Source organism: Salmo salar, unplaced genomic scaffold, assembly GCF_905237065.1.
Source record: "Salmo salar unplaced genomic scaffold, Ssal_v3.1, whole genome shotgun sequence".
Classification (NCBI taxonomy): Eukaryota; Metazoa; Chordata; class Actinopteri; order Salmoniformes; family Salmonidae; genus Salmo; species Salmo salar.
This window is the reverse complement of record NW_025548103.1, coordinates 330,459-338,464: the sequence shown is the minus strand read 5'-3', so window position 1 is coordinate 338,464 and position 8,006 is coordinate 330,459. Positions and strand designations below refer to the sequence as shown.

General features: G+C 39.9%; 1 long non-coding RNA gene across 1 annotated transcript; it reads left to right on the top strand.

Moving 5' to 3' along the window:
* Window positions 1-423: 423 nt before the first annotated feature.
* On the top strand, window positions 424-7,437 carry LOC123732660 (uncharacterized). The gene is made up of 3 exons (XR_006763335.1): window positions 424-645; window positions 1,336-1,434; window positions 7,330-7,437. It is a non-coding gene; the product is annotated as an uncharacterized lncRNA (long non-coding RNA).
* The last annotated feature ends 569 nt before the right edge of the window (window positions 7,438-8,006 follow it).

Genomic DNA, 8,006 nt, shown 5'->3' with positions numbered 1-8,006 from the left:
AACTCAGAAAAAATTATCCCGATATCACGTCCTGACCATAGAAAGCTGTTATTTTCTATGGTAGAGTAGGTCAGGGCGTGACAGGGGGTTTTCTAGTTTCGTTTTTCTATGTTGTTTTCTAGTTATGTATTTCTATGTTGGGTTTTGTTTGGGATGATCTCCAATTAGAGGCAGCTGGTCATCGTTGTCTCTAATTGGAGATCATACTTAAGTAGGTGTTTTTCCCACCTTTGTTTGTGGGAGATTGTTTTTGAGTAGTGTATGTTTCACCTCTACATCACATTTTTTTTTTGTTCTTTAGTTTATGTGTATGTATTGCATAGTTTCACAGTTCAATAAAATATGTGGAACGATAATCACGCTGCACTTTGGTCCGCTCCTCTCTATGACAACCGTGACACCCGAAGCCAAATCTAGTTGACAAACCCTGTTTTATAGTATGTCATGGCCTTTTCTGGCCAACTGCTGTTATGTTTATGATATACTATGGTGTTGTGTCACTAGACTTTGACCAGATATTATTGCATCCAAAGATCAACTGTACCTAGAACATAGATACAGAGACACTTGTCATCAGGAAGCTGCTCTCTCAGCACAACGGAAAATATGACTTGACATGTTCTGGTTGTGAATTCAGGCTACAAGGTAAGAATCTTCCCAGGGATTATTGTAAAGTGTGTAGAGAAATTAAATGTATGGTGTTATTTTAGTATAGTGACTGACAGTAAAACACTCAGATCTAACAGTCCATTTCACCTGGGACAGTTATGTGACAGTTCAATCATACAAAATGGCGCTAACTGGGCGTAGGCAAGTCAAATTCAAAAACATATTGTTCATATATTCGTATATTGTGGTTATTTTATAATTTGTATATTTTTATGTATAAGTTGTAAATCGTCTTTCAAAATATCGTAAAATGTGTTTTCTAAACTTACAATGAGCTCCTCTTTCCTGTGTAATTTGGTTTGAAACCACTGAACATACTTTTCTTAACATTGTTATTATGAACTGAATTCAGTAACAGCATAATAATATCATACCTGTTGAACAAAGCAACACACTAGAATGAGAGAAATTATTAAAAGAGAAAGTGACTTATTAATATTATGTTATTATTATTATTATTACTATTAGTTCCACTACATGGAGAAAAGGTGAAAATATCAGTCACGACTACATGTTCATGTGATGCATTAAATCACCTGACTGTTGGGATGTATCTGTTAGGAAATGTTTTATTTCTAAGAGATAATGAATAAAATACAACAATTGACATTCAATAATTAGTTGTCACTGTGTTAATCACAACCAACATGCTGGATCTCTGTTTAGGGGTCACTGCTCTAAAATGAGTCTCTCTTGGAAGAGAGAGAAGGGGGGCCCTGCCTCTAAAAGGAGTGTCTCTGGGGAACATGGCACCAAATCTAAGAGGTAAGATTAGTTTTGTAAAGAATTTATGAAGAGTTTATATCCAAAACACTATATCCACCATTTCTTCTCATTTGTGTTTTTTTCTACAGAAATTAAGGCTTATGGGTGTGTAAAATATTACTGTTCTAAGATTTAAAATTCATAGATTTTAGCGCATGACATTTTACTGAGAACATCACAGCAAGATGAAACAAATATTGTTGCATTCTCTAGATTCTGCATTCACCAGATTCTCACATTTCATTTGCATTATAGAGCCCCACAGTGGAGGTGTTATAATACCCATAACACCTAGCGGTCAAACAGGGAAATGGTTCCAATAGTTTTATAGAGCCCCACAGTGGAGGTGTTATAATACCCATAACACCTAGCGGTCAAACAGGGAAATGGTTCCAATAGTTTTATAGAGCCCCACAGTGGAGGTGTTATAATACCCATAACACCTAGCGGTCAAACAGGGAAATGGTTCCAATAGTTTTATAGAGCCCCACAGTGGAGGTGTCATAATACCCATAACACCTAGCGGTCAAACAGGGAAATGGTTCCAATAGTTTTATAGAGCCCCACAGTGGAGGTGTCATAATACCCATAACACCTAGTGGTGAAACAGGGAAATGGTTCCAATAGTTTTATAGAGCCCCACGATGGAGGTGTCATAATACCCATAACACCTAGTGGTCAAACAGGGAAATGGTTCCAATAGTTTTTCCAATAAAAAACATGAGCTGTCGCACACCCAGATAATGTTTATTTATGTGGAGGTTCTGACTAACGGCTAAACTATAAGCTATACAAAAATAGAGTCCCACACTCCATATATAAACTCCCAGTAATTTATTGGGTATTTACCAACGTTTCAGCATCACTGTGCCTTCTTCAGGGTGATGTCATCAATACTTGAACCAGGTTATGTAGACAAACAGTGCAATTAGTGCAACCAATGACAATAGAGAGGGGTGTGTCATGATTATTAAGTTAATTAGAATGAATTGAATGAAACTGTTAAAAAAACAATAGTTTCTGGCATATTGAATATATCAGGCTATTGTTATCATATAGAAACATAACTGATAATTGTACATAACATTAGCGTCAACATACATTATTGTTTAATTCAATTTCACATATTTAATTGTTTCCTATTTCAATAAAAACGTTTGTTCCATGTAATGTTTTGGTTCAACCATAATGCATAATGAGCATCATCAACAGGGGAACATATTGGATGTACTCTGATAAGCTGTAGAAAGAATATATACATTTAAAACAGAGAACTGTTCATAAGGGCCAGAGATCAAAGTCAATATTCAGACCACTAGGGGTCCATGTTTTTAGACAGGATCTCCAGTAAGCCTCCCTTTGTAGTAGTAGGATCTCCATGTTACCTCCTCTCCTTGGTAGAGCAACATGCTCAATGCCTGTGTATTGGAGGGAGGAGATTGGATGGTCAGCTTCAACAAAGTGAGCTGCTATTGGACAGTCAATGTTCTTACACCTGATTGAGCTGCTGTGTTCAGCTATGAGTTGTTTTAATTGTCTTTTCGTTTGTCCTACGTAGGCTTTCCCACATGAACAGGTGATGAGATGGATTACTCCCTTGGTCTTGCATGAGATGATCCCTCTAACAGGGATTTTTCCACCTGTATGTTGATGTCTGAAGATGGATGTTTTTATAGTGCTGTTGCACTGTGCTCATGAGCCACGTTTGTAGTTCCCATTTGGGATGGGTGTCAAGAGTGTCTGAATGGGCTCAGGGGGCAGGTCAGATCTCACCAAGTTATCTCCAATATTGTGACCACGCTTATAGACCACCAGTGGGGGTTCATTATAGACCACCAGTGGGGGTTCCTTATAGACCACCAGTGGGGGTTCATTATAGACCACCAGTGGGGGTTCCTTATAGACCACCAGTGGGGGTTCCTTATAGACCACCAGTGGGGGTTCCTTACAGACCACCAGTGGGGGTTCCTTATAGACCACCAGTGGGGTTCCTTATAGACCACCAGTGGGGGTTCCTTATAGACCACCAGTGGGGGTTCCTTATAGACCACCAGTGGGGGTTCCTTATAGACCACCAGTGGGGGTTCCTTATAGACTACCAGTGGGGGTTCCTTATAGACCACCAGTGGGGGTTCCTTATAGACCACCAGTGGGGGTTCCTTATAGACCACCAGTGGGGGTTCCTTACAGACCACCAGTGGGGGTTCCTTATAGACCACCAGTGGGGGTTCCTTATAGACCACCAGTGGGGTTCCTTACAGACCACCAGTGGGGGTTCCTTATAGACCACCAGTGGGGGTTCCTTACAGACCACCAGTGGGGTTCCTTACAGACCACCAGTGGGGGTTCCTTATAGACCACCAGTGGGGGTTCCTTATAGACCACCAGTGGGGGTTCCTTATAGACCACCAGTGGGGGTTCCTTATAGACCACCAGTGGGGGTTCCTTATAGACCACCAGTGGGGGTTCCTTATAGACCACCAGTGGGGGTTCCTTATAGACCACCAGTGGGGGTTCCTTATAGACCACCAGTGGGGGTTCCTTAAAGACCACCAGTGGAGGTTCCTTGAAGAGGTGTGTGTTTATTTTTGTCTGATTGTAGAATATTCCAGTGCTTTTCCAGTATTGCTATCTATCAGAATACTTGGTGTACTTGGTGCAAAAGACGGTTGTTTTTCTTATTTGGTCGAGTTTTTAGCAATTCCTCTGTTGGTTTTTGAGATATTTTCATCATTGCTGCATCAAGAGTTCTGTCCTTTTAGCCTCTCATTTTGAATTTATCTGTAACTTCTTAGCATTGCTGTCAAAATCCAAACATTTTTCTACCGTACAGTTTTCCCATAGGGAATTGTAGAAACACTTCAAATAAGGGATGTGTTTCGTATAGGGTGGGGTGGCGCGCGGTCCTTGTGGGCAAATTCTGTCATCAAAGTATGTCATTCTCTGGATTTATGGTGTTTTCAAGACAACTGTGAACTGGGAAGTTCTAATGATGACGTCAGTGATCTTCGGGTTGGAGCTCTAGAAAGAGGCCGAGATCCCCACTTGGAATTTCGAGTTGGATGACTGTTCAAACCGTATTTTCTCAGTCGGAGCTCGTTTTTTTCAGAGTTTCTAGTTGTCCTGAACTCACTGAAGTCTGAGATTTCCCAGTTTCCAGTTGTTTTGAAGGAAGCAGAATTCATGCTGGATTCACAGCACGGCCAATGTATTCAGCCTTTTCTGTCCCATGGTGTTGCATGTAAATATTTATATTTTTAAGCTTGGAAAAGAGACCCTTAAACTCAGAATTGGACCACACACCCTCTCCACTGAATTGCTGGCTAGTGACTGCTTTGCAATGCGTGCAGTTAGCCACTGATTCCTTCCAAACCACTCATTGCTAGCTAAGATTTTGAACGTATGATGTTGACATGATCAGTCCAATCAAAGCTAAGGTAGATATAACGTGATTTGACAATTTTATCTGTGGCCAATGACCTTGAGCCTTTTGGATGGGCACTTCTAATGTAACTCTATGGCAGCACCCAATGGGCTTGAATTTTTGAGCTCTCCCTGTAGATTTTACGGTGACGTAGTGTCTCCATGAGTGACAGAACACTGAGCCAATCAAGGCGCAACTACAGATCATTACCAACCCCTACGCTCAGTATTTTCCTCTGGCTGCCCCACCACCACAGAAAGCACTGAGCTAGGCTGAAACACCTGCATTTAGGAGCTGCCTAACTCAAGACAACAAAAAAGAGCATGTTTGTATGCAGCTTTATTATCATTTGTTTTACATTGTTTGCAAACTAATATGTGAAACGTATTAACTAGGCAAGTCAGTACAAATTCTTATTTACAAACCCCGGCCAAACCCGGACGACGCTGGGCCAATTGTGCGCCTCCCTATGGGACTCCCAATCACGGACGGATTCGAACCAGGTACTTGCAGTGTGTTAGACAACTGTGCCAGTCGGGTGCCAATGTATATTGTATGTTGACTTTGACATGTTGTGGCTTTCAATATAAAAGAATATAAATATGAAGACTCGTATTTCACTTACCAGTCTAATGTAACGTTAGCAGGTAACGTTAGCGTCCTCTCCTTTAGCTGTTGTCTCAAAAAAATGTATGCAAGAATATCGTCAAAAATCTCTATGCTTGGACATTGATTTAGCTTTTCCAGTATTAGTAGCCATATTGTAAGTTCAAAATTTGCTAAACACTTTGTTTTCATAACTTTCATAACTCATAGATATGCGTAACGCGTCGCCATATACTTGCATAAATGGCCAAAAGGAACTAGCCTCCTGGCGCGCAAGCAAGCAATTGGTGTGGGATAGGTGAGGCAGGTTTGAGACTGATCTAATGAATTTACAAGAAAAATACACTTTATTTCTCAGCTGCCTCACCTACGTCTTTATGTGAATTAATAACTTTTAAATGCTAAATATTTCCCATAGATGGCAGCATAAGACCACGAAGCATCAGTTATAGGCTACAAGCAGCAATATGATTGACATAAAATAGCATGCAACCCCAGACTATATGTCCCATGATTTTCTAAAATGGTCACTCATTACTTTAGGTAGCTATATATCTGGTATTAGGGCTGTGTTGCTTTTGGGAGAGCAAATAAACAGTGACTATAGCAGGTATTGAACCCCGGGTAAATAATCACTAGTCAGAACCTCAACCTTAGCACTGGGATTAGGATACATTATAGAAAATCATTTTAAATATCTGATATTGTGAGTAAACAACCTCGGAATAGAAAAGACAAGACTGCATCTTCCATCCTGCCAATAAATTACATCGTACAACCCTCGTGGTTAGAAAATTATCTCAACATGCCCCTCGTTTTGCTCGAGAAGGCAGAGTGCACGTCCTGAACCACAGATACTGTAGTTTCGAAATGGGACTAGAAATAAGAACTACAATTCTCAGACCTTACACTTCCTGGTTGAAATGTTCTCAGGTTTTTGCCTGCAGTATGAGTTCTGTTATACTCACAGACACCATTCAAACAGTTTTAGAAACTTCAGAGTGTTTTCTATCCAAATCTACTAATAATATGCATATTCTATTTCCTGGGCAAGAGTAGTAACCAGTTTAAATTGGGTACGTTTTTCATCCGGCCGTGAAAATACTTCCCCTAGCCCCAAGAAGTTAAATAATTGTTATATATTTTGTCAACTTTTATGATGAGTATTATTGTAAATTGATGTGCACATTCACCGATGGTTTTGGTGGGAATACATTTTCTGAACATCACGCGCCAATGTAAAATCCTGTTTTTGGATATAAATATGAACTTTATCGAACAAAACATACATGTATTGTGTAACATAATGTCCTAGGAGTGTCATCTGATGAAGATCGTCAAAGGTTAGTGCTTCATTTAGCTGTGTTTTGGGTTTTATTGACACATGTCCTTGCTTGGAAAATGGCTGTGTGATTATTTTTGTCTATGTACTCTCCTAACATAATCTAATCTTTTGCTTTCACTGTAAAGCCTTTTTGAAATCGGACAATGTGGTTACATCAAGGAGAAGTGTATCTTTAAAATGGTGTAAAATAGTCATATATTTGAGAAATTGAAATTATTAGATTTTTGCGCTAGCGTCCCACGTAGCCCATAGAAGTTAAACAGTTTTAGAAATGTCAGGGTGTTTTCTATCCAATACTACCATGCATATGCATATCCTAGCTTCTGGGCCTGAGTAACAGGCAGTTTACTTTGGTCACGTTTGTCATCGAAACTTCAAAATTCTGCCCCTACCCTAAAAGCTAATACATGAACGTTTCTGAAAGTGATACATAGCGTTTTGTAATGAAACTCTTCTTATGATTCCCCATCTGAGATCAGAGTAGATGAGAGATGTAATGTTTGTCTCTCTTGTGTTGAAGTCCAATCAAGCAGGAGAGACCAGCCTCCCCTGTTCCCAGCTGTGTGTCCATGAAGAGTGACCGGTCTATGGGTCGTCCTCCAAACTTTAGAGAGGGAGACGTTTCTACTGAACAAAGGAAAGAAGAACTCATGGGTCATGGTCAGTGAGTTAAACAACACTGTCTCTAGACATTTCTCCTCTCCCATTTTCCCGTTTCTTTTGGTTGTTTTCATAATCCATAGGCTAATACTTTTGTCCATTTTCATAGTCCTAAAACAATATTAAACAAACACAACGTTCCCTCCCTTTTGTGTGTGTGTGTGTGTGTGTGTGTGTGTGTGTGTGTGTGTGTGTGTGTGTGTGTGTGTGTGTGTGTGTGTGTGTGTGTGTGTGTGTGTGTGTGTGTGTACTCCCTGGATGAGGAGATGTAATCTCATGTTTTGTCCACAGAAACCAACAGGACAGATCAGAGTCAGAGATTCTCAGTGGTCAGTCTTCCCAGAGTCATCAAACAGACCTGGCCTCCATATTCAATGTATGTGGTCCTGTTATGTACATTTGTTTTTGTTAACCTCGAGTAAAGTTGATCTGTCAAGCATTCAATAATGTGTTAATGAGAAAGCATTTCTTCTCTTGCTTAACTTATTTTATTTATTTATTTCAGATGCTTGAAGAGAATATTATGACATTTGTGAA